This window comes from Peromyscus maniculatus, chromosome 11 (assembly GCF_049852395.1).
Source record: "Peromyscus maniculatus bairdii isolate BWxNUB_F1_BW_parent chromosome 11, HU_Pman_BW_mat_3.1, whole genome shotgun sequence".
In the NCBI taxonomy this organism is placed as follows: domain Eukaryota; kingdom Metazoa; phylum Chordata; class Mammalia; order Rodentia; family Cricetidae; genus Peromyscus; species Peromyscus maniculatus.
Genome location: NC_134862.1, coordinates 103,003,798 through 103,031,441, shown reverse-complemented (window position 1 = coordinate 103,031,441; position 27,644 = coordinate 103,003,798). Strand labels below are relative to the sequence as shown.

The window sequence follows — 27,644 nt, the reverse complement described above, 5'->3', positions numbered from 1 at the left end:
ACACTGGCTGCTTCTGCAGAGGACCAAGACACACCCCCAGTGTCTCATAACCACCTACACCTCCTTCTCAAGGGGACCTGATACCCTCTTCTGGCCTCCATGGGCATCTGTGCACTTAAGTACATATACCCACAGACATATATACATAAATAAAAATTAACATAAATCTTTTCTTAAGAGGAAAAAAGGAAGGAGGGAGGTAGAGAGTGGGAGAGAGATGACAGAGAAGGATTAGAAGCGATGAAAAACTTTTGTTTGTTTGTTTGTTTTTCCAGACAGGGGTTCTCTCTGTTCCTCTGTGTCGCCCTGGCTGCCTTGGAACTTGATCTGTAGTCCAGGCTGGCCTCGAATTCACAGATATCTGCCTGCCTCTGCCTCCAGAGTGTGGGGATTAGAGGTGTGCACCACCATTGCCTGGCAGTTCTTAACTCTTGATAAAGCTGATTTTGTGTCTGCCTGGTTTGGTGCTGAATGAAAACAGAAACAGACATCCTGCCTTTCACCTGTAACTGCCATGGCTTCTTGCCTAAAAAACAATGTTCCTGGTCATTTTCCCCTTTGAACCTATCTCATCCTATAGTTTGATATTTTAAGCTTTAGCTGTACCTTGGCTAAATAAGGCTTACTTCCTCTGTCTCCATTTTACCTCTCCCATGTTTTATGAAGAAATGGAGTCAGTCTAGTGGCAGCTTCTTTACAAATGTAAGTCTCCTTCTTTGATCTACCTTTTCTTGGAGTTTGTTCAAGTCCAGATTTCTTTTCTTTTTCATTATACTTCAAAATCTGTATGCCCTTATTAAAAATACACGTGGCTACCCCAAAGTTTCAAATGTTTTTTTTTTTTCCTATGACTTTTCCCAGAACCTTTGGGGTTTTCGTAGTTATTTTTAGAGCTATGGTCCATCTTGAATTAGGTTTAGGATGTAATGTGTGGCAAGGGTTGAAAATTAGTTTTTATTTTTCTCTATGATGGTGAGTTGTTTCAGCCATATCTGTTGAAGCCTTTATCCTTTCTCTTTTGATATCTTAGAAACTTGGTAAAGTCAACTGACCATGTGTCTTTGGATTTATTTCTAAGTTTCTACTTGACCTTATTAGTTGATTCTATATGTTTACTTCACAGTATCTTACCTTATGTATAAGTAACTTACACTGTGTCTCAGGTATTGCTGAGTCATAAAAATTTATTCTCTCTCAAATATGATCCAAATATTCCAAGCTGTTAATAAACACTATAATTAGACTATAAATGATTATTTCAGAAGCTTGGGAGAAAATTTGAATAAAACCAAGATAAATTTAATTTTTAATCTAATAAAAATAAAATTTAATAAATTAAATTAAAAATATTTAATTTTCTTGCTCATAAGTGTCTCCATTTCTTAGGTACATTTTCATTTATTGGATCCTTTCTTAAACAATGTTTTAAGTTTTTCAGAATGAAAATATTTTAAATTGTGTTAAATACATATTAAAATTTCTCTTATTTTGATGCTATTATGAATTGTATGAATTTTCAAATTTTTGGGTTTTTGTTATTTATTCCTAGTACATAGAAATAGCATTTGTCTATGTATAATTATCTTAAATCCTAAGGCCTTAGCAAATACTGAGTAATGTTAGCAATGTTGGTAAATTCTGAGAGCTTTCTGTCCAAAAATAACAACTGTATATTAAGACAACTCCTCTGTCCACCAGCAATCTTCAATTCCTTTTTCTTGCTTTCTTGCTTTGTTTAGAATTTTTACTACAATGTCAAATAAAAAATAGTGGCAACATTTTTGCCTTGTTCCTTATATTAGGAAGTAACTCTGCAGTCTTAGAGCACTGTTTGGTGCTCGGTGCAGGTTTTTCACAGGTCCTTTTATCTGTTACAAAAGTTACCATCTAAGTTTGTTGAGACATTTTTTTACTTAAAGTTTTATAAATTGTCTTTTTTTTCTTGGTCAACTGAGATATTCATATTATTTTATTTTTTAAAGATTTATTTATTTTAAACAGGCCATGCCAGTCAGAAAACCAGACAGGCTGCCCACAGACATTATCCTCTCTCTTTCTCTGTTCCCTTAAACCCAGTGTCTCAGTCTTGTCCACAGGGCTGCAATAGATCACTAGCTAGAGCTTCCCTCCCCTCCCTCCCCACATCTCCTGTGGATCTCATAGACCATCCCCTTCTAACTTCCCTCCCCACAACTGTATCCCAGACTTCAATACCAGCAGGCATTCCCTGTGAACATGCCAGCTGAGCAGGTCAGTAAAAAAAAGAGAACACACAGCTATCACACTTTCTGAAAACCCAAAGAGGAAATAGAAACCAATTAGCAAAACACCCACCCAACAAAGACAAACCCAGAAATCAGCACTTAGACCTATAATCATCCCAAACCCAGATGCCTAGACACCAGCATGAGAACACAATCAATAATAGTCAGGGCAATATGTCTCCACTAGAGGCCAGCTATTCTATCTTTTATCGCCAGATCCAGGGGATTCAATTCCCTTTCTCTGACCTATGCAGGTTGCTGCATGCACATAGTGCATATACACAGACAGACAGACAGACAGACACACACACACACACACACACACACACACACACACACACATTTTTACACAAAATGTAATATATTATGATTTTACTAACTTCAAAATATTTTCCCATGATTTCTTCCTCAACATAATGTTCCTTTGAAGGCTAGGGCTCATTTTCTAAAAACTGGTATGAGAGGAGAAATGTTTTTATTTGCTTTCAGTTTAACTGCTATGACCGGATGATGGAGAGTATGTCCAGCTGACACAGGTTAACTCATCAAAACTGTTACCATGATCTAACCTGATACATGTTTATCTATACTTTAAAAGAGTACACATGCTTTTGTTTTTTGAGCATACTATACGATAAGCCCAAGTTGTGCTTACCATCATAAGCCTGTTCTCCCTTCACTGACTTTCTGTGTACTCTGTCAGTTGCTGAGTGATGAGACAGACACATCCAATTGCAATTATCCAAGTGCTGAGTTTTCCACTTATGTTTGAGATGACTTTTTTCTTCATTAATTGACTCTTTTTATCATCGTGAAATATCTCATTTTCTCACCAACTATATTTCTTGCCCTCATCTACTTTGTCTTTCAATAGTGTATACACTGTGCTTTGCTATGGTTCTATTTTGCAGATACATAAGCAGATAGACAAATAATAGATACATACATTTGTACTTAAAAGGAAGTTTACTCTTGTTTTTTATTTTTCAAGCTTTCACACATGTACGTTGTATATTGAATATATATCCCCCCGCCACGTGCCCCCTCCTAAAGAGAAGTTTTTAGGTATGATTTAATTAGATTTGGTTGTCAAACCAAAGTGTCAATTTGTCTTTCCCTTGTAGTATTTAATTTACCTATTGAATCAAGCCCCTCATGTTAACATTTGTTTTCTATTTATTCTGTATTTCTTTCTTTTATCCTCTATCTGTTCTTTGGAAATTTGAATATGCCTTAGCATTTCATGCTAATGTCTTTATTGGATGATTACTATTGAAGTATCAATGGTTGTTTCAGGGTGCACAATGTACACCTTACTTACACAATCTACATGTGAATACATATTGGTTTTTTAATAATATAAGAATTATTGCAGAATACCTCCATCTCCAAGCCCTCTGCTTTGTACTATTGTTGTCTTAGGTTTTATTTTTGCACACATCTAAAACCTAGCATGCATTGTTAATATTTTTGCTCTAAATAGACAATTACCTTGGAAGAAAGTTTTTTTCCACGTTAAAAATTGCTTCATTCAAGTATAAAATTCAATACATGATAGTGATATTCGGGATATTATAAAAGTCTGGAAGAAAATATTTAAAATATTTTCATCATAAGGTAATAATAAATGTTTGAGAATGAAATAAATATGTTTAAGTTGATTTAAAGATTCCAGAACAACATTGCATGATACTCCACTAATATGTGTACGTTTTGATATTTAATATATAAGGCAAAATAAAATAAAAAGTATTGAAATAATTCCCCTAAACCAAATATAGCATTCATAAATATGTAATTATTAATAGTCAGTTGGATGAATTTTTAATTAAAAAATTTATTAATTTTTTCTGTATCATACTTAGAACTAATTCTTTTCCTGGAATTTTATTTAATTTTTTAATTAATTTTCTTTTAGAATTTCATGCATGAGTACTGTCATTTCCACCCCTTTCTCCTGTGCCCCTCATTCCCTCTCAAACTCATGACCTCTTCTTCATTATTATATATACAAATATATGCATCTATATCCATATTTCTCTGTATAACCTACTGAGTCCATTTAATGTTGTTTGGATGTACGTGTATTTGGGGCTTATCACTTGGAATTGGATAATCTCTTCATCTGAAGCTCATATCAGGAGAAAACTGATTCTTCCTCTCCTGAGCCATGATTCTCTGTAGATCTTTATTGAGAGATGTGGCCTGTGAATCTCTCATCCTCGAAGGCATGTCAATTGTCATTATGCAGGTCTTGTTTAGGCAGCCATATCAGCAAAATATCACGGGGCAGCTTCCCTGTGATGTCCAGAAGACATTAACTCTCAACAGGTGCCCTGGTCCTTTGGTTCTTACACTCTCCCCACCCCTCTTCTGTGATGCTCCCCGAGCCTCAGGTGTAAGGGTTGGGTTGCAGATGTGTTCTCTGGGGCTGGGTACCCCATGCTTACTTATTCTAGATCTCTATGAGAGCTTCTACCTGCTGCAAAAAGAAACTTCTTTGATGAGGGGTGAGAGCTACACCTATTTGTGGGTATAAGGATATTTAGAATATAGTTAAAAAAAACACATTGGTTTAGGAAAATAGCAGTAGAGGATTCTCCTCTATAGTTTCATTGATAGTTGGATAGGTGTTTTACAGTGCCAGGCATTAATTCCCTCCTATTGAGAAGGCCATAAGTCTAATTAGACAGCTGTTGGCTGCCTCCAGATAAAAGTGCCACAATTATACCATTGGGGATGTGTGTGTGTGTGTGTGTGTGTGTGTGTGTGTGTGTGTGTGTATGTGTGTGTGTGTGTGTGTGTGTGTGTGTGTGTGTGTGTGTGTGTGTGTGTGTTAAAGCAAGCTTATAAATCAATGTTACTTTGTGGCTTTTCCAGGCATATTGTGTTATTTGTCTCTCTTTCTCCCCTCTCCCTCTGTATTACCCACCCTGTCCACTTCACAGTTAAAATCTCCCCTTCACATTTTCCCACCCCCTACTTCATAGCATTGATGTCATACCTTGTTTCTAGAGCTCCCTCTTACCCTCCCTTCGTGGTCTTCCCAAAGCTAGTTTTCAGCTGTAAAGAAAAATGAAATCATAAAATTTGCAACAAAATGGATGAAATTGGAAAATATTATAATGAGTGAATTAATGTAGACCCAGAAGGACAAATACCATTTCTCTCTTATTTGTGCATCCTCACCCCAAATCTTTAGATTTGATGATACAATACAAGGGAAGTTTTAAATCGATATAAGTATTTACTCAAATACATACCATTTCCATTGTGTTTCACCCAGTTTTGTATACTAAGCATTCACTAACATTCCTAAATGATATTGCAATGGTTTGAATATGCTCCCTGAAGTCAATGTAGCAATGCCGATTGTGGTGATTGGGAGGTGTTTGGTGTATTAGTTACTTTTCTATTGCTGTGAAAAAAAAACACCATGACTAAGGCAACTTATAAAACAAACTTATAAAACAAAGTGTTTAATTGAGTTTATAGTTTCAGAGGGTTAGATTCCATAATGACTGAGTGAAGGCATGGTGCAGGAACAGCTGAGAGCTCATATCTTGATCCACAAATAGGAGGCATAGAGAGAACACTCGGAATGATGGGAATCTTTTGAAATCCCAAAGCCTGCTCCTCATGAAACACTTTCTCCAACATGGCCACATTTTCTAATCTTTTCTAAACAGTTGCATCAACTGGGAGTTATGTATTCAAACATATGAGCTCATGGGGGCCATTCCCATTCAAATGACTACATTTAGGTATATGAGGGAACACTTTCATGAATGGGTTCATGCCATTATTGTTGGAATGTGTTCCTTATGCAAGGATGAGTTTGGTTCCTGGTCTCTTTCTCTGGACCTCTAATTGCCTTTCACTGCAGTATGTCAAGAATGCTTCATAGTCTCTCATAGTCCCTTGATTTTGGACTTTTTAGCCTCTGAAACCAGTTGCTAATACATCTGATCCTTACAAATTACTCACCCTGTGATGTTCTATAATAGCAGTAGAAAGTAGACTAACAGATATAGTCACTGATTTCGGCTTATGGCTTTAAAGGTAAATTTGTGATTTTGTTGTTGTCCTTATAGCACTTTAAAGATGCTTGTTTTTAATTATTCTTATTATTAATGTTTCATTTCTTAGGGTAGAACCAGGGCCTCATACATACAAGGCAAATGTGTTACCACTTAGCTGTACCCCAGTCCATTGCTAACACATGGGGGGGGCAGTAGTAGCAAATTCTGAGTATATTGTTTCTTATTTGTTTTGATTTCCTCTACCCATGGTCTTTTTTTTCTATGTCAGTGCTTCTTAGATTTTGTTATTGAGGATCTGCAAGGTGGCTCAATGGATAAAGGCATTTGCCACCAAGCCTGAAACCTAGATTTGATCCAGGAACACACATAGCAAAGTAGGAAACCAAATCCTGGAGGTTCTCCTCTGGCCTCCAAATGCATGCTATGGCTGACCAACACACACACACACACACACACACACACACACACACACACACACACACATACACGACAAATACATAAAAATATATTTTAAAGAGGTTTTATTCCTATTTTTCAGTCATTTGGCACAGTTATTCTAAATGTGGGTTCTTTGTGTTTATCCTATTTGGGTTTTGTTGGGTTTGACTAGAGCCCCTTAGTATCCATCAAATTTGTAGATTATTTGTTCAAATCCATTCTTTCCCATCCCCCTTCTCTTTCTGATAATACTCTTCACACACAGTAGACTGTTCTTTCTGATTTCATGCTTGTCTGAATTTTTTCCTTGTCCTGTTTCCAACTCCTTCTCCTGTACCTGTGACATTTAATTACTCTCATTCAATGAATTGTTTTATCCTAGACACTACACTGTCCAGTCCTAAAAGTTCTGTCATTAATTTATGTTTAATATTTCTCTTTGTGTGCTCTATATATATTAAGTCCCTCAGCGTGTTTGTGACAGTTTTCTATCTATAACAGCTCTTTGCTGATTTTTATGTCATTCCTAGACCTTATTCTGCATGTGTGTGTTTGCCTTCTTTCGGAGAGCACTGGATTTATTTTGACAGGCTGGAGATACATGCACCCTCTGGATCCTTGTAAGGCAGCTCCAGCAGCTTTTAGTATGTGGATAATCCCCTCCCCTACCTCTCTTGTATCTACCATTAAACTGAGACTGCTCTGCTATGGATGATTGGAACTTGAGCCTGTCTACATCTTGGCTCTGGGGCTGGCAAGCTTGTTGGTCCCTGTGCATTTTCCCAAGTCTCAGAGAATATGGTGGCCTTCCTAGTTCAGTGAAGTGGTTCAGAGGAGTTGCTACTCAAAGGAGCTACCATACTGTATTTGGGAGTTCTCACTCTATTTCCCCCTCCCCAGTGCTCTGCCCATCAAATGTTTTGCTTTATCTGTCATGGACTCCAGTTGTTTATATCCCACTCTGGGTAAGCTCTATTTTTATTTCTGTTTTCATCTCTGTTTTTCTGCTAAAATTGCCCTCATGCGCAAACCCAGGACGACTGTGAGGCTCTTCTCCTTGGTTCCCTTCCTTCAGGAACTGTACCTCTGTACTGCACTTTGTCTAATGTGTGAAGAGGGCTGCTTCATGTATTTTATTAAGTTCTCTGTGTGTGTTTGGAGGGCAAACCCAGGAGTAGTAACCATATCATGGCTGGAAGTAAAAGCCAGCTCTCCTTGGTTTTTAAATCCTTTACTTTTCTCATGGTATCTGAGCTGGCAGTACCATTGTTTCTCTTACATAAGTCTTCACATTTTCCCTCACCAACACAACCCTAAACCCTGTTACTGTTCCCCAAAGGAAGATCCCTCTGTGTAGGGCACATGTTGACTAATTAGTGAATATTCTCTGTCAAGAATTAGAAAACAGACAAAGATCAGACTACATGTGGGTGTAGGGGGTAGAGGCAGTCAGCTCTCAGCTAAATGCCACACAACCAGGCATGCTGTCTCTGTGATATTGTCAACTTCAGGTCTTCTAGTCACATCTTTCTACAAATTCAGGACATGAGATAATCTGTTTTCACCTTCCTGACTCCAATTCTGTTATCTAGTAAGCATGAAATAAATTTCCTCTGAGATGCAAATGGTTCATAAAACTCAATCTGCTATTTCTGCTGAGAATCTTAGAAAATCCAAAGCCTTAAATTGAGAGAATGAATTACTAATTGTGGGACTCTGGACTTTAGCCAAGGGCATGGAAAGGAAATATGGAAAAGACCTGATTCCTCCCAGCTCCTCTTACCTAGTCTATAATGGGGCGGCCCTTCCACACTTCCTGCATTTGGCAGAGTGGAAGAGGGTGGCAAGAACAGGAAGGTTTTAACAGCAGTGTGGGAAGGAGGGAGAAGCACCTCAGTCTCACCACTTTGACAGCTGCATGGCCACCGCGGACTCTGGCGCCAGCCCTCTTTACCTCTCCCTTCTGTCTCAATCTGCTGCCAAGGTATCACCCCGAACCCCCAGGTAGTTGCTAGGAGAAATGGTTTGAACCTCATAGGAGCACCTAACCTGGACTATGGAAAGTGCTAATGGAGCAGACTCTGAAGAGATGGGTCAGCCATGACAAGCCAAAGCCATTTTCTGATTTGAAGCAGAATATACATCCTGGGGTGCAGAGAGCTTCCAAGTCCTCTATCAAATCATTCCTAAACCCACTGGGGACCTGATGATGTAATAAAGGACTCTGAGATGATGCGGGGAGTTGGGTCATAAAGGAGAATCAAAAAAGTAACAGTGCAACCTCAGACTGTCCTATACTCTGTCACCCAAAGTCTAACTGGAAGGAGAGGACTTCACCTGCTTTACAGTCAGTCCAAGAATACTTATGGCTGGAGTTTCCTAAAAGCCAGTAAGAGTGTTCTCTTTGAAGGTGTGAATATTTATAGTCCAAGAACAAAGTGGGACTGTGGTTAAACAAACAAATAGGCTGCACAAGAAATGAGGCAGGGTTAGAATCCGAGTCCAGCTGCAGTCGAACAGACCCAGACACTACAGGAGAAGCAGTGAAATTACCACACTGTTAGCTCAGATTCCACACATTCTCTTAGATATTTGTAGATTTCATCTGTAGTCAGCAGAGATAAAAGAAGGAACACACTTTTTATTTTTAATCCATGATAATTTTGAAATATCTATCAAGAGATGTGTGATTTGGCTAACAAAAATGTGATCATAGAACTAATTTTCTTTTTAGAAGACTCCAGAGATAGATCTTCAAGTATATTCAGGAAATGCTGTTGTCTAGCCCTAGTCATAGTCAACTGGGCTGATTGTCTCAGTTGTCTCTATGAGCCCCAACTTTGAAGAACAGTATCATTAGAATTCCTTGGGTTCCTCTTGAAAGGGTTGGATCTAGAGTTTCCTTGTGAATCCGTAACATGTTCCCAGTCCACACAGGTGGAAACCACTGAGATCTGGCCTTCTGATATTCTTAAAAGCTTTTGGTCTAGTATCAGAACACTACAAGACAATGCCCACTATTTCAAGTCAGCCTCAGCTAGTGTGAACCATCTCATTGCCTTAAACAAGGTCAGGAGAGGACCATGCCTGGCAGTTACTGAGGGTAAGATATGATTTTCCTCTGTAGAAGACACAGTTCCTTTAGAATATCTGGCTTTTGTTCCTCTTCCAGATCTATCTTAATCATCACTGTCATGATGGCCCTTCTTCACTGTATACAGCTCTGAGAAAACTGTAGTCAGAGGTGCTTCTGACCCTTAACCAAGGATGTGCCTTATGGGCACTTCAGGCCAACTAGATGTTTTCTCTTTGGTGTTTCAGACACAGTCAGAGAGTCAGCAAGGCTAGTTGTAGAGGAGATCTATTCCCTTTGATGCAGCCTGATCAAACTAGATATGGAGTTACTAAATTCTACTACCATGTCTGCCTCTGCTCAGGTCCATATCATTTCTACACCTGATTCCTCGGGGTGTTATGGGTTTTATAAAGCTCCAGTATCTTTCAGGAAGTTAGTTTGTTTAACTTACCTCAAACTTTTATTGTGTGCCCCAAACCATAGCATTCTTAAAGGAATCCAACCTCATTTAAGACCTACACAAGTACCAAGACAGTATTCTAAGCATTCTGTTGTGGAAGAAAGTACAGAAAAGGAAAGAAAAACGGCACACCTAAAATGACAGAGAAGGGAAGAAGGAGCCAAGATGCAGTTCCGGGACAGGCTGACCCTCAGCTGCATGCTTTTAAACCATATCCTACAGAAGCCTTTCTGTATTCCAAATTTCCTTTACCAAACATTAGACAGTTTATACCCTAATTCAAGAATTTTCCTTTCTAAAACTGAATAATGAAACCCTTGCCAATTTAAAGGAAGCAATAACTTAATGGATAGCATGTTCTCAAATTTAGATTTTCTCCCCATAAATTTTTCTAAAACCATTGGTGGCTTCTGCTGCTTGTCTTCAAGGCAGACAACAAAACAAATGAACAAGCAGCAAATGAATATTAATGGCAAAACTCAGAAATGTCAGCCCACGCTTCTCCCGGAGCTTGCTTTTGGATGCTCATGTGTTGTGATTTTATGTTGCATACCTATAATATAGTTACTCTGCTAGTAAAAATGTTCCCAGTTCAAATGGTGGAATTAAACACATTCATATTTCATAGTATTATGCAAAGAACACTAGAATTTTCAAGCTATCTGCCACCCTACAAAGCTGAAGGAAAAATCACACTAAATATGACCGACATGATGATAACTAGTCATTTTGGGTGGTGCTGCTTATATTGCCTCTAGGAAGTGCAATCCTTCCTATAAATCCAAAGCCATCAGATTTTGAGGATAAGGACCTTGGCACTTGCTGGATTCTACAAGAATAATGTCATTTGTCAGCCCAACTGCAAGGCCTGGAATCAGTTTAAGGGGCTTGAAATCTCATTTTAACTCTTGGCCCAGACACCAAGTAAAATGCCCTGGGCCTTGAGAAGGACCAGAGTATGGTGTATTTATTGGCTGAGACTACAAATCTGGTTACCTTGATGGGAATTTATAGAAAAGAGATAAAGCAAAGCCAGATTTTGCTGTTGGCCATAGATGCATCAGGTTAATAACACACAAGGTAGTCGCTTGGCCTGCAGTCTTTAGAGTGGACAGGAAGACTACCTAGCTTCTGAGGATTAATATTAGGACAATAGAATATGGACTTTGAATATTTTCCATGGCCTCCTCTCCAGCAAGACGAATAACTACTCTCATTTCACCATCTTTGCATCATGATACCTTTTACATAGATCCATATTGCTTCCAAACTGTCTTTTTCCCTAAAGAGTCAGGCCATGTATATAAACATATATAATGAATATATATGTGCACACACAGAGAAGTAAATAAATCCAGTGCATTTCCTAGTGACATGTATAAGCACACATACACACACATATATGCATGCATACATGCACACATGTGCACACAAAGACATCTATTTATTGAAAACCTCCTTTGGATCAGGAGTGGTAGTATCAGATATAATGGTGCTTCTATGTATGTAGAGCTTATTGTCCTGCATAGGAGAATGCTGACTTGGCAGAGGTCTAGCTATTTCCTACCTACTCTAAGCTCAAATAAGACTCACCATCTCCAGTTGTTGCTTGCTGGCTTTCTTTGGCTTATTGTATTCAATAAGGTAAATTTCACAATCATCTGTTGATTCTTGGCTAATTTTCATCAACTCTGTGCTGGTATTGTCTTTCTAATGTCTATAGAAGCAGTTTCAGATGGAAACCTCATAAACTGTAACATTCAGTTTTATTAATTTAGCTGGATAAAGTTTTCTGATACATATACAGGTAGCTAGACCTCAGAGAGGAGCTAGGTGTCACATTCCCTCCGTGAGTCATTCCTTTAAAGGAAAAAGGTTTCCTTTCATGGAGTTCTGTTGATTTCCACATGGTCTGAATGATTCTCTATTTTCTAGGCTCATGCCACCCACTGGGTTTGAAATCTACTTGTTCAACGTCTAGAGATGGCAAGGGAGCCCTTCCATCCCTCACTGCTGATCTTTATCACCAGGCAGACATGGGGCTCATTTTGTTTACTTCTACCAGCCATTTATATTGAGATATAATCCTACATCCTAAAAAGAGGAACACTTGATGTCCCAAATGAGCAATTCACACTCAATACTGTGTTGACATGTTCTGTGGGATGTAAAAATCTCTGTTCCAATGATTTTAGCACCATCAGCATAATTTTCTTCCACATGGTACAGGTAAATCATGGTTAAATATTGAATCATTTATCAACCAGTGCTTTGTAAGCCAGATCTTATAAAATCTCAGGAATAGATTGTGCTAACAAAGCAGCTAGCAAGCTATGATTATCAATTTTTTCCTTCCACAATCTGTTCCTCATTTAGAAAGAAAATGCTAAGGAAATTAAAAATTAGTAAGCTTTACCCTTTAATGGTGACAATCTAAGAAGCATTAAGATTTTTCTTTAGAATAAAAATTTATTTGTGGATTTATAATATAAGGGGCAGATTTAGAATTTAAGGTTCTTCTCAAAAATGGATTATAGTTCCCAATGAAAGCAACATATTTCAGAGAATATGCCTATGTTGAATTCCCAAAATGTTGGCTTAAATATTTAGGGAAAACATACTGAATGCAAAGAGTCATAGATTGACTCTGTTTTGACAAATGGTCTCATACACAGAGCAGTTCAAGAACAGAGGAGTTGATAGCTTGTCCCAGGTTCCATTGTCCATGCTTGAATGTCGTGGGCCTGATTATGGATGAGAAGATCAAAAAGTTTAATATATGGAGAGCACAGAAAATGATGAGACGAGACAACCTGGAATAGAAACTGAAAACAGCCAGTGTGAACAAATGGTTTAATGTGATTCCTCTCAATCTGAATGCTCCTCTTCTCTGTGAAAGGACAAATTAAATAATGTTTCTGTGAGAAAACAGTTATTCTTTCTATTTCAAGGCATGAAGGTCATTGATATTTCAACAAATGATGACCTAGCAATCAAAGTCGAATAAATAACTTTCTTATTCTGTATGCAGAATGCCATGCTTGCACCACCTTGACTTTGGAGATTGTTTCAGAAGAGCTAGTTACATACAGTGTAGCCAAAGAAAAATATTTGCTCTTAGGCTGTGGGAGAACAACAAAGAATTCCCTAAGCTTCTCCATCCAAGACTAGTATAAGCTCCAGGCAAGACTAGAAGCAGAGAATATGCGTTACATGAGAGGACTTTGTAGGTATAAGAGGCACACAGAAGTGATCTGGGACTCTAAAAAGACCAGAGGGTCAAAGTTAGGAGAGTCCACATCAAGCAGGATGGGCTGTTGTAGTTGAGCCAAGAAAGTAGGTTCCCATAAAAGATGACAAAGTTTGGAGAAAACACTACAGTGTTTCTCTTAGCAAAACCCCAAGCTCCTATCAGGCTGGAAGTCTGCACCAGAGATAAAGGGACACAAACCACAGTCAGAAGTTGAAGCTCAGGGCCCAACAGATTTTCTAGTCTTAGCCAGAGCCAACTTTTTGGAAAAATCAAAGAACCAAACAACCATATTCTCGGCACACTGAGCTCACCTCAGGCAAACCTCATGAGAAGCTTTTAGAAGGCATCTCACACCATCTATCTAACTTAAGGTTCTAGGCCAATGCCCAAGAAAGCCAGGGAACTACAAGAAGGATGAAGATCTGATTAGTCATAGGGGTCAAGAAGATAAGGTTTGGAAACTGAGAACTCAATGCCATTTTTAAGGTAAAGAAAACATCAGAAAGTCCATTGGATTAGATCATGAGTTAGCCTATGAGTGTCAGCTCTGCCCAGGTGTTGTATAGCAATATTCTCAGAGTTGAAACATTCCACAAAACTCAGGATGTTTTAAATATGATGACTCAGTGGGTAAGCACGAAGACCTGATATCTAACACCCAGTCCCCATGTAGAAAGACAGGCATGGCTGTGTGTGCCTAGAATCTTAGCACTCGAGATCAAAGGCAGACCTAAAGAGCTTGCTGGTCAGCTAGGCTAGCTCAAATACAGAGTTTTTTTTTGGTTCAATGAGAGACCCTGCCTTAAGGGAATATGGTGGAGAACCATAGAGAAAGATACCAGACACACTACTTGAACCTATGCTTGCATGTGGAGTCACCCTCACATTGGCACACTCAGTGCCTGTATCACACATACATAAGTCATACATACACAGATATAATGTTCACATAAAACCTATGCATATCATACTGAATGCTTTTAACTGTCTCTAGATGACTCATAACATTAAGGCAATATAAATTCTGTGTAGACAGTTGTGATGCTCTGCTGTTTAGGGGAAATGACAAGAAAAATATCTGTACATGTTCAGTGTAGACATTTTATTTTTGAGTATGTTCAATCTGTGTTTCGTTGACTATGACTAATGCCAAAGGCCAACTGTACTTTGATGTTAAGATGAGAAGAAAAGTGAGGGGATTCTGGAAGCTATGTGTTAAGCAAAACTACACACTACACGCATGAATTAAACAAGAGGCAAATGCTAAGAAGTCCAGTTAGATTTAAATGCTGGACAAATAACAAGTAACTTTTCAGCCTCAACATTTCCCATGAAATATTTGAGAACATTATCTGTGGCTTTCTTAAAGGTCTAAGGAGGCAACGTTTTCTGTATTTTATCTGTTAACTCTGGTAACCAGCTCAGATCTTGGAAGACTGAAGTTTATACCTCAATGACCAGGCTCTGTCATGTTGAAACCACTAGCTTCAAGGAAGTCTAGCATAGTATAGTCTGACCTAGGTCAGACATCTGCCTCCTAGAGAGTCACTATCCTTCTCTGGAACTGATGGCTTACACACAGAGTTGCGTTCAGACAAGTCTTACCATCAGGCATAGTTAATATCAGCATATGAGACCATCAACTTGTGATCTTAGACTAAGGAACTGAGTTCTGTTAGCATAGCCAACACCTGGCTACCTAGAACATGCACTGCCTGACTTTAATTCATTTGCTCATATTGTTGTCAGGCTCCTAGAATATTTTCTTATCCATATTTGAAAGCAGAGTGGAGACTCAGTGAGCACTCAGAAAGACAGTAGGGGTCATTCCAATCACCCTTTCACACCAGGAACAGGCCCTTTGCTCAGAGTGCTGGTCCTTCCTGGAAGTTTGCTGTTTCTTTGCTTAAGTTACAGGCTGGGCCCCTGGTGGTTGTTGGTTTTTTGCTTCAAGTATCCTCATAGGTGATGAGCAGAGACTGATGGGCTATTCCTGTGGGGATCATTTTGAAGAGTATGTCTTCTGGCTTAGCTTAGGAAGCTAGAGAAGCCTCTGTGCATTCCAGGCATGCTTCACTCTCTGCACCCTCAAAAGATAACTCAGTGTCAACATTATTAAAACACATCAAAAAGCTCTGCAACCTGCTGAAACATCCCAGAATAATAGATAGCTTCTTGTTTTCCACCACAGGAGCCCAGGGCTCAAGGTTCTCATGTGATTTCATTCAATTTTCTTTATATCTGCTTTCAGGCATTGCAAAATTATTGTCATTATTTTTTTAATCTCTTTTGTATCATCTATCTCTTTCTCTAACTTCCACTTCCTTACTTTACAGCTATTACCAACAAAGAGGTGGTGAGACTAATATCCATCCCATTAAATCAAAGAAGTCTGTAGGTCAGAGGTCACCTCTGTATCACAGGTTCCTCACACAGAGTTGGTTTTAGCTAAGGCAGATACCATGTAGAACAGCAGCCAAGAGAAGAGGTGCTATGCTCCTCTGGAGAAACACAGAAGGAGTTTATGATTCCATAAGGAACCAAACTATGCAACTAGAAGAAATACATTTTCTTAAATGAAACTATATTGTTTGTCTTTGGAAAACATAGGCTCAGATAGAGTGTTACCTTTACATTATTCTGGGGGAATTTAGCCAGAACTACTTTGGGGGGAAGGCCAAACTTTGGTTGTTAAAAACAAACAAACAAACAACATCAACAAAACCCTGTTTTCCTCACATACCTCCTCAGAAGAAAGCTCATTCATTTCCTGATGATACCAGGAAAAGCTCCATAAGAAAGCCACCTCAGCAGCCACCATTAACATCAGAGTAAAGAACATGGCTACCATGTTAATAAAAACTCCCCAGGGTTTTGTTAGATGAATGAAAGAGGAATGGGCCTCAGGTAACTTCCTTGGAAGACTTTCTAGAAACTTCCATGTCTATGTCACCTTAAATTCTTAGCTGAAGTTTAGCAGTATTTAACTTTGTATGCTGTGTAGGGTGGTACCTTAAAAGGGGGTGACTACCTTGCATTCATGAGGTGCTGGGTTCTATCTCCAACATTACATAAACTAGAAGTGGTAGTACAAGTTTGTTATCCCAGCACTTTTTAGAGTCAAGTAGATCAGAAATTCAAGGTCATGCTTGTCTAAATTTCAAGTTGAGGCCAGCCTGGGATACATGAAACCTGTCTTAAAAAGACAGAAAAAAAAATAAGTGAAGAGAAGAGAAAATATGGGGTATGTTCTGCTTCTGGGTCATGGCTCTTCCATTCTAGAGCAATGGCTAAGAGAAGACTCACTCCCCTGGGTGAGATGAGCAATGGCCAGGAGAAGACTTCCCTGGGTGAGAAAGTGTTTGGCCTTCTAATCAGCCTACACCTTCACTAACAAAGAACAGGATCTATTCCTGTGTCATGAAATAGGAAAGAGACTAGCTACACGTGCTGTGCTCCTAACTGAGACACAGCAGCTGAATGGAGAAAACACCCTGAATGCCTTCAGATCCAAAACTGAACACAGCCTTGCAGCAATTGTGAGGTCAACTTTGATTAAGAGGTGCCTACGAAAAAAGCAGGCTCATACTTTGTTATTTGAGATCAAATGTTTTTGCCTTTCTCCTTAGCAAATAAGCCAATGTTTGGAAGGGAAAAAGATTTATAAACAATCCATCCTTCTATTTGGATACATGAACATGCAAAGGAAAGGTTTTGTTCTTCCACAAAAAGAATTCCTGCACTGAAAATGCATACAAATGTTACAGCTGTCTCTGTCATAACTTAGAGAAAATGCAGATGGCATAAAATAATACTCACAAATGGCTAATAGAATTTTAATAGCAACAAGAAAGAAGAGGAAACGAAGGCACTGCATCTACTGGGGATGCGGAGAGAGTGAACCAGTCCCAGAAGCAGAGCATCCACGATTCTCCTTGTGCTCAGAAGCACACTCCCTGGTGCATTGATTTATGTGAGGATTAGGCAGCAATCATAGTCTCCAAAGTAGCCTGGAAGGCATGTGCATAAAGTATGATATTTTCAATATGCAAATGCCATGTATGATGAATGAAAGGCTCCAAATGTCTCGAGGACACCCAGATGCTAACTGGCCACTGCTGCCATGCTGCAAATAGAAGAGAACTTGGAGCTAAGACATTTTTTATAGCTAATTGATTTTTTAATAACATAGTTTTGAGTCTAAATACCACTCACTAAAGCATAAGTCATTCTACCCATGTTAGCTTTGTGCATTCTAGATATTTCTTCAGGACAATAACTGTCAGAGATGAGGATGCATGGCCTACCTCTGTACATACAACACACAAAGGCAAAGCTACAGTGCACATGAAGGTTAGACTCTATTAGGTATAATCCAAACATATGTTTCTAGGGACTATACTTCAGGGAAGACAGTGGAAGGCACTCCTGTGTCTTCATTCAAAGTTGCAGTTAAGTGAGATATCTAGAAGGTTCTTAAAAGAAACAAGGGCAATGATGCACTGAGGTTCCATAAAGAAAAGAGGTTGATGTCTAGAGGGTTGGATCTGAGAACTAAAGGTGTTTCTGGAAGAAATCAAATTACTGGTAAGGAGGATGAAATGTGTTCTAGGCAAAATTCTAGGACCAGGAGTCATGCAATCCAGGGCTGTGAATGCAGTCTACAGTTACAGGATATTCCCCCCTTTTCCTACTGGAAGAGATCCTACAGCAGGTTCAACTGTATAAATCAAGACACCAATGAAATATGACAACTTGTGGCTTATGGACTTGGTGGAATGGAGGGTAGGATATGGCTTCATGGAGCAAAGGACAATGATTGCTCTCTGCTGGACTTCATCAGAAGGGAAAACAACACTAGGAAAAAAGGAACAAGGGATTTTAGGAAAGGCCACTGATTTTCAAATTCATACATATTTATATTTGAATTCTGGTAACAGTTGTGTGACTGTTAACCTCAGTTTCTAGTCATCTGAAGTGGAGTCAGATTCATCCACTTGAGGGATATTAAACAATTTAAAGGCAAGAATACAAGCCAAGTGAATTCCCAGCATATTGTGAATGTTCACAAAAGGCAAATGACTGCACACATTGCATATTCAACAATACTCAGGGTTTCGTGGACCTGTTCTTTACTAGTGTGTCACAGGGTCAGGGTACTACAAAATCATGGAAGAAACTGTGGAAGGGCATACTTGCAATCTAGACTTAACAGAAACTTACTTCAGTTGGATGTCAAATAGATAAGAGTGTTTTCAGTCACAGAGGGTCTTGAGTTGATGTTAATGGGGCTCATGTTTGAAACCCCCAAACCTGACCCTTGATGTACTAAGCCTCTTAAGCTGAGAGAATCTGAGAATCTCACAAAAGCAGGAAGTTCTTGTTGACTTTTCATTCTTCTTCCCCAAGTCATACATGTAAGCTAGAAGCATTTCTGATCTTCTCCAGTAGTATGTCATAAGCACTTCTACTGAGAAAGATGCCCTTATCTCCCTGGAGGAGAGAGGTAGCCTTTCTCTGCACTTTAGATATCCAGAGATTAATCTGAGTGGGTCTTGATGAGTTTATTATGTCATCTTTGTCCAATTATTTTTTTTCACCACTGAACACTTCCCAGCAAAGCCATGACAATATTCAAGAGAAACTTTTCTGTTTTTCATTTCCTTTTGAAGTCTCTTGTATCCTGTAGGACTTATATTAAGTAAATTTATATATTTTTTGCTTGTTAATTTGTGTTTGAAAGTTTTCCTGTTGACCTCTAAGATGAATGAGAAATAGAACACATGAACAGGCACTAGTCTCCAAGTCCAGACTGCTACTAGCCTATCACAGAATGACATGTGAATTGCCAAGGCATTGGCAATCCAAGTATGCACTGCAACCAAAACCATAGTTGTAGTCGAGGACATGCGCTCCCAGAACAGAGATGCTCAGTATGAGGAGCTATTACTATGAATAAGCATCATCCATCCAGAAAGGCTTGGCTTTGGGGAAATGGGCAGCAGGCAAATTTAAAGAACTTGTTCTCTACAGAGCAGACAATGGTAGTCCCTTCTTAAAGAACTGTGGAGACCTGTGTCCCAGTTCCAGGAACTGATCCTGGTCCAGAGTGGAGAGCTGCCAGTCCTGGCACAAGAGCCAGCTGACTGTGTAGCAGCAGTCACTGAGTGGCACAGAGAACAAGCAGAAGTGATAGGCTCTTGTATACCAGTAGCTCTTGCATAAACAAGAATAAAGTATCTTGGCATATTCTTACAGTGCTGTGCAGCTAGCTAGGAAGGCCAGGGAGACAGATCCAGTCAGATCAAGGATGTCTTTGAAGAGTGTAGTCCCATGGACCCGCAGATTTATGCAAATGTATCAGCAGCTTCTAGAGACCTAGGTAATATGTATTTTCTAAGTGCATGATCATAAGTATGTGGGTACCATCAATGATGCCTGAGGCTGTTCTGTAACCCAGGAACATTTGTTGTTGTTTTCCATTTAATACAATGGCTGTTATTAGCTGGACTTGCAGAAATTGTAAGAAGAAAAGCATATTCTCTGACTGAGCTCTGTCACAAGAGAGTTAAAATAAGGAAATTGCCTTCCGCAGTGGTACTCATATTCTCAACATGAGCTGATTCAACTCTCTTGACTGATAATGATGCCGACTGAAGACCTTTTTTTTTTTATCCTCCCAAATGGTTCATTCAATCAACCACAAATTTGATTAACTTTTGATTTTTTTTTAACTGAATTAACTAAATTTGCATAACAGTGATGTAACTGTGTGCGGAGTCTTCCTGGCTGTGGTGAGTGAGGAATGTGTATACTTTTATAGAAAAGGAGAACAAATTGAGGTTCTGGCAGACACTGAGATTTGTTATTATTTTTTTATGATTTTAAATGGAAAATAATAAAATATATGCACAACCACAAAATGTTTTCTGAAAAATCATATAGGAAGTGGAGTATTCTCTTTGAGTAAGCTCCGGAGGCCAAAATAAATGTAATGTGGGCTTGTGGGACAGCTCTGTGGAGAATGCAACACCAAGCAGACAGACCTAAGAAGCTCCAGCTTAGTTGGCAAAGGACAGGTATTTACCTCTCATGTACTTTATTTCATTTATTTACTTATTTCTGTGGGTCTAAAGTGGGTCCATTTTTCAGATGCCATTTTCCTTATTTAAAGCATGTTTTTGGTTGGCATGCAAAATAACAGGTTTCACCTGAAATTTACATACATACACAGCATGTATGTAAATAAAGCATTATAGTCTCTTTATATTCTCCCTCCTCCCTTCACTGCTCTCCTCTCCATGCCTGTGGACCCCACCATCCAGGTAAGTCGCTTTCCTCCATGTCATGTGTGTTTGTATATGTATGAATACATGTGCATATATTTAAATATATATCTGCATGAGATTGAGTTAAAGTGTATAATGTTTTGTCTTTATCACCCTCTTTTGTTGGCATCTACATTTTTTAATAAGCTCCCAAGGTGATTTCTGATGCAGGAGAGTAAAGAACCTCACACATAAGCACACTCACAGTGAATAGATATCCATCAGTATAGATATGTGTGGATAGTTAAATAATGACAGAGATAGATAGATGATAGATATAAATATTATATATATATATATATATATGCACTAGAAAATTACAAATGACAACAATGACTCACAGTTCTATATTCCTACATCAGCCTTGCTCAATGTTTTGGGAGATTTACTACCAGACCTATTTCCCTTGTTTCACAGATTTTTGCAATTTTATAAACACATTTACAGCTCTATGATTACTATCCATGAGATTTTAGATAGAACTTTAGATGGCATTTCTAGGCTTTTATGTCCTTGGTCCACCTGCAAGCCAGAAGCATCTCTTGTCAAATGACAGGTAGCAAGACACCTTCCTCTGAGGTTCAGCACTGGATGCCTGTCTTTGTATTAATTCAGTTGGTCTCTTGTTGAGTGTCATATCATTATTAGGAAGGCTCGAACTTCAAGCAGCAATGTGAGTGTGGAATGGAGATAGCAGCTTGGAAGTATCCCTAGCTTCCACCATAATGTCTGTGTTTATATACAAGGAAACAGTGAAGCACTGCTTGGAACCCCATGCCTCCCAAGAGCTCATGAATCTTTCCCGTTCACTTACACTGCAGGGATATTAAACACATTATTCTGTTTTGATTGAATGCCAGTAAAATTAAATCCCATCTTTCCATCTGCAGCACCATGCCGGGACTGTCGCCTTATGGAACAGAGGAGAGTGACAGTGGAGGGGGGGGCTCGCCAGAATACCCAGGCACAGTAACTTTCTCTTGCCTTTTTTTTCCTTCCTTGGCACAAATCTCAACATCTGCTCTGTCTTCACCTCCCAGACACCCTGACAGGTGTAGTCATCTTTAAAACGCCACTAGGAAGGCACATATGGGTGGTTGACAGTGAATAAAAGAGAGAGCCATGACTAGTGGGTGCAGGGCTCTGCCTCTGATCTCTCAGCCTTGTAAGTATTTGTTAAGTAAGCTTCACTTTCCACTAGCCTCTTCCATCTTTCACTGTCCCACTGACATGCCTGGCACAGAATTCTGATTTCACTCTTGCCTTTTCCAGCTGTTTCGCACCATTTAGCCTCCTCCCTGTGTCTTGCTCCCCCAGGGAGAGGAAAGTTAAATGATGTTAATCTGCCAAATATTTCTGATCATTAGGAAGCCATCAAAATCGACATAACCATCGGAGGAAATTAATTGCCAAAAGAGACAGGGTTAGAGAGGATCATAAGGGTAGGGGGAGAAGAGGTAGGCAGAAGGGCGCTTTGTTTCTCCTGTGTGATTGAGAGCAGGTTGCAGGCAGCTAGAGGACGCTGTAACAGGAGCAGCTCTGCTCTCCCCACACTTAATGAGGAGAACAGCCCCAGAATATCAAGCAGAGGCTTGATGAAGACCAGCCAGGGACTCACTTGATTTCCTCTCTCTTCCTCCCCAATCCTCTGGGGGGATTTTTGGTTATTTTTTAATTCCAGTTCAAAATAGAGGTTGAGGAGAAAAGAAGCCCCCGCAGGCCTCCTGCAGGAGAAACCATTAATAATTAATACCCAATAATAATCAAATCCATGGGAGACTCGTTACAAGGAAAGTCTTGACAGACCAGCGACGGATGCCAGAGCTTTATGTCTTCTTCGGCATGCAGGGCCGGCTCAGTGGGGATTTGAGCACACTTTCGCAGTGACAACAAAAGGATAAATAGCAGGTTTGCTCACGGAAGAGGCTGATTCATCCCTATAGGGTTTTTTTCATTTTAGGTTTATGGCTTAGTGGGGAATTTCTCTTTAATTGGGATTGTAATATAACGATGGAACCTGTCGACATTTACAAGAGAAATGGGAGGGTAATTCCTCCTAACTTGTTTGTTGTTGTTATTACAACAGTGGCTCCTTTAGGATGCTCTGTGTAAAAGAAGTGGCAATTGGGTTGATCTGAGACAAAGAAAACTGGGGTGGGAGAAAGGAGCCTACCAGCGACACCAGCAACCATACCACCCACCTGGAGCTAGTGAAGGCTTACAACTCAGGTTCCTGAGTGTTTAGGAAAGGCTCCTCCTCACCTCTGAAGAACCTTAGCCTGGGCACTGTCTCATCTAACCTTCACTGACACCCCTTGAGGTAAGCATTTCAGCATCATTTTCTAAATGAGGAAATCGAGAGAAGTTAGGCAATTCTTCCCAAGGTCCTTAATAAAGGACAGGATTGGAATTCCACCCCAGGAGATCTGCCTGGAAAGTCAGCTTGGACTTGCTTTTCTTTATAAATGGAGAGAAATATGCCTCCACAGTCAGGAGAACAGGAGAGCCTGTTCTTAGGAACCTGGTTTTCCTAGACACAGGGATATCTAGCTAATTACTTATTGTTCTATAAAGTAAACGAAAATGTAACCATCCTATCAGAAATGAAGATTTCTAAGACACAAAGACAGTGTGCCCTTCCTGTGGTTATCAGACTATGAAGACAATGGATCCCTAAGGAACTGAAATTTCCCAGGAGTCTTAGCTTGGAGAAGGTAGAGGCTGAAATCTGGTGCCAGCCAGGGGAGGACCTGTCTCCCAGAATGATAGTTCACAGTTTTGACAACTTTTTAGACCACCATGCAGAAGAATGGAGTCCAGACAATGATGAGGAATGGAACCACACCTTGTCATCTTTTTACTTGTATCAGGACCCTAAAGATCGACTTTGGGGGATGTCACTGTACCTCTTGGTTACTCTTCCTAACAAAGCATATTGAATAAATATTTCTCTGCTTTTCGCTGCTTGTCTAATTAGCCTACCAAGGGTGAGGATGGGTGGTTGACCTGGATTGCTAAGGCTTCCAGGACCTATGCACTGACCCTAACAACTCTGGTAACACAATGACCAGAGTTCTTCATCCAACAGCCCCACTAAGAAAGCAGCTGGAGTCACCCTGGGACCACATTTTGCCCAAATGCTCATTCACAGAATATAAGGAAGTGGAAGAAACCAGGATGGAAAACCTATAGGCAGATTCAAGGAGGCCAGAGCAGCCATTTCCAACCATACCTAGTTCAACCCTCCACTTGCTGGAAGCTAACCTTCACCCAGGCCAGGCCTATGGACAGCCAAAGGAACTTTTCAGTTTCAAATTTTGTATTTTTAATTTAGAAAACATTTGAACTGAACAAAGGATATTGGAAATAACACAAGAAACCCAATAAATGTGACATCAAAATTTATCAGGTGTAACATTTAAATATTAACACATTTGTTCCTTATCCATTATTTTCAAAGAAATCCGAACTGATATTTCTATCTAATGACAACACACACACACACACACACACACACACACACACACACACACACACACACACACACACACACACTCATATACTCGGTTTCCTTCCCCTTCTTCTTCTGAAACTGAGGCTGTGTTATAAACCTATTTGGGGAATTTTTGCTTCATACCCATGTTTCTATAATCAACATATGTTGTTGTTTTTATATTTTCTGTCTACAGACTTTATTTGAATATGCAACTTGTAGGTAACCTGTGCGTATTTGTAAGCAATTTGCTTTCCTTTGTGGACCATTTTTGGGTTAATTCAGGTCACTAGAGACACATTTATTTTATTATCTGCCAGGAATTCCATTGTATCATAAAACTACTGTGCAGTTATTTCATTTTATTGGTGATATTTACATTCCTTTCAATTTTGTTGTCAAAAACAATCCCACAGTAAGCATTAATGCACACATCTAGGTAGTATATGTGCAAGACACCCTGTGGAGGGTGGCCAGGGATTGCTGTCCTTGGTTATATGGAGAATACCAAACTGCCTTCCAAACTGCTAATTCATACTCACCAGCACAGACTGATAATTCTCATCTCCCTGAGCCGTGGTTTTAATTTGCACTTTCTGCTTCTCATTAGATTTCTTTAATGCAAACAACACTAAACTTCCTTTAATGTTTTTACAAGTTCAAATATGACTTCTATTTCCTATTGAATTATTTTTTATTCTTGAAAATGTGTATTCTAGTCAATAATTTTATATATACAAATAGTTTTATTTTCTTTATAGTATTTTTAGTTGTGTAGAATGAAGTTTTAACTTTAATGAAGTCTAATTTGACTATTTATTCCCTTTACAGTTTGTTTTGTGTTACACCCTTCCTCTACTGCAAATTTATGATGCTTTTTTTGTATTTTCTTCTAAATTTTTTTTTGTTTTTTTTTTTCATTTTACATACCTGTTCCCCCTCCCTCCCCTTCTGCCATTTTTCCCTCCCTTTCCTCATCCCCCCCCCCATCCCCTCCTCATAGAGGGTAAGGCCTCCCTTGGGTAGTCAACAGAGGCTGGCATACCAAGTTGGGGCAGGACCAAGCCCCTCCCCCTGAATCATGGCTGAGTAAGGCATCACATCACAGGGAATGGGCTCTAAAAAGCCAGTTCGTGTACCTAGGATAAGTCCTGGGCTCATTGTCAGGAGACTCACAAACGCATCAAGACACTCAAATGTCATCCACATTCAGAGGGCCTAGTGTGGTCCTATGCAGGCTCCACAGCTGTCAGTCCAGAGTCCATGAGCTCCCATTAGTTTAGGTCAGATGTCTCTTGTGTTTTTTCCCATCATGATCCTGACACCACCCACCTTGTTCCTATAATCCCTCACCCCTCTATTCTGAACTCCAGGATCAATTTTTACATTTGTGTTTAAGTTCTAGGTGTATATGGACTTGAGATTTTATGAATGGTGTAGCTCAGGAATCATTTGATTTATTTCACCATGTGGAATCAGCAATCCTGCATCATTTGTTGTTTCTGCTAGATTCACCGATGACCAGGCATCTGTCTCCAGGCTGGCTTGGTTTTGGTTACTTCTGAACAGACTGACTAAGCCCATACTGCATTTCCCAGTGCACACTGATGACCTCATTGCACTTCCCGGTGTGTACTGATGACCTCACTGTGCTGTCCAGTGTGTACTGATGACTTCACTGTTTGCCAGTGTATACTGATGAACACATGCAAAGGCTTTGCTTTATCAAACCCGTCTTAACATTTTACTTCATCAACTTCCAAAAAACTTCTTTTATCACAAAGTTACCTTGAAATTTTCTTTTTTATCAGAGAATTTTGATTGTGTAACAGCTTGTTTATTACATCCTTGCTAATTGTTAACCTCCTTTTTATATATTTTGCTGTATTTTGAAAGATTTATTTATCATGTTCATTAATGAACCTTTTACAATTTTTACTTTCTGTTCACTGAAAATATTTAAGGGCATTTTCCCCCCAATTTGAGATATAACTTGCACTGGTCAGAGCCTCCACCTTAAGAGTGTAACACCGAATATACAATGTATAAAATATTTTGCTCACCCTAACTCCTCCTCTCCTGATTCCAGCTCAAGAAATTTCCCACCTGCTTCTGAAACTGTTACAATATAATTTTTCTAGATTTTCACATGAATAATATCAGGGATATATAAAATCCCATAAAATAAGTTGTATCTGCTTCATTTCCAGCATGTGATCAGTTAGCATTTTCTTCTCATTCCTCTGCTTTAAGGACTAAGACAAAGGCATGACCACTTTAGAAAACTAACATAATTCCTAACTTCATTTTAAACACTAAGAGTTATACCCATAGACAAGTGTAGTTCACAACCCTCACCAAAGAAGCATCTCTTTGCAACATGCAAAGACCATTACAGAAAACCACAATGGACAATGAGAACAGCTTTCATGTGGTGCCCAGCCCCAGTGGATCCACCTATGATATAACTTTACACCTAAGACTCAGGGAACATCCAGAAAGAGAGAATAGAAAGACTCTAAGAGCCAGAAGACCAGGAAAACTGATATGATATTGTGTCTCCTAGAAATGACAGAGAAGCTTCACACACGATACCTCAATAATATGGATGCCTAAATAAGACCTGAAGAATCACACGAATAGACATGCTAACATGGAAGAGGGAAATCTCACAGGGTCTTCACTCATAAACAAAGAACTGTAGGCAACTAAGGGATGCTGAGATCAAGTAGCAGAATGAGTCTTCCTCCAGGAATGAGCCTCCTAATTGGTTATCCAATACCAAGTAGTCAGCCCTGAAATCCTTCACATGCAAGCAACACTGAATGGACTCAGAAGGTTGCATTTATGTTTATGCATATATGTGTATGTAACAATAATAATTTAAAATGAGAAATCTTGAAGCAAAAAGAAAGGAAGGATGAGAAAAATCAATCTTAGGGAAAAGAATGCAGCACTTTAGCTTAAATGTGAAGTTAATGGAAGGTCTTGGTAATGAGCTTTATTCATTATTCTTAACTTGGTGAAAACTTTATAATTTCATATTGAAGCTAACATGCTTTGTATTCATCTATTTAAATAGTCATGTTATTTTCTCTTTTATTTTGTTATTAAGACTAAAACAATTATTGCTTTTTGAATTTTAAAAATTCCAACTGAAAGGTCTCAAGTCGTCAGTCCAGAAGGGACACTGAGATGGACTGTCAGGAAAAATAAATTTATTAGAAGAATTATTAACATAATGGGAAGACACATAACAGTGTGGCAGGGGGCTTGAAGAAAGGAATCT

At 39.2% G+C, this 27,644-nt stretch overlaps 2 long non-coding RNA genes across 2 annotated transcripts; one reads left to right on the top strand and one right to left on the bottom strand.

Moving 5' to 3' along the window:
• Nucleotides 1-4,149: 4,149 nt before the first annotated feature.
• LOC121821422 (uncharacterized) lies at nt 4,150-8,925 on the bottom strand. The gene is made up of 3 exons (XR_006062252.2): nt 8,795-8,925; nt 5,269-5,327; nt 4,150-4,562 (listed from the first exon to the last, which is right to left on the bottom strand). It is a non-coding gene; the product is annotated as an uncharacterized LOC121821422 (long non-coding RNA).
• Nucleotides 8,926-9,027: 102 nt separating this feature from the next.
• On the top strand, nt 9,028-23,822 carry LOC143267873 (uncharacterized). Its single transcript, XR_013043524.1, has 2 exons — nt 9,028-23,182; nt 23,464-23,822. It is a non-coding gene; the product is annotated as an uncharacterized LOC143267873 (long non-coding RNA).
• Nucleotides 23,823-27,644: the final 3,822 nt, after the last annotated feature.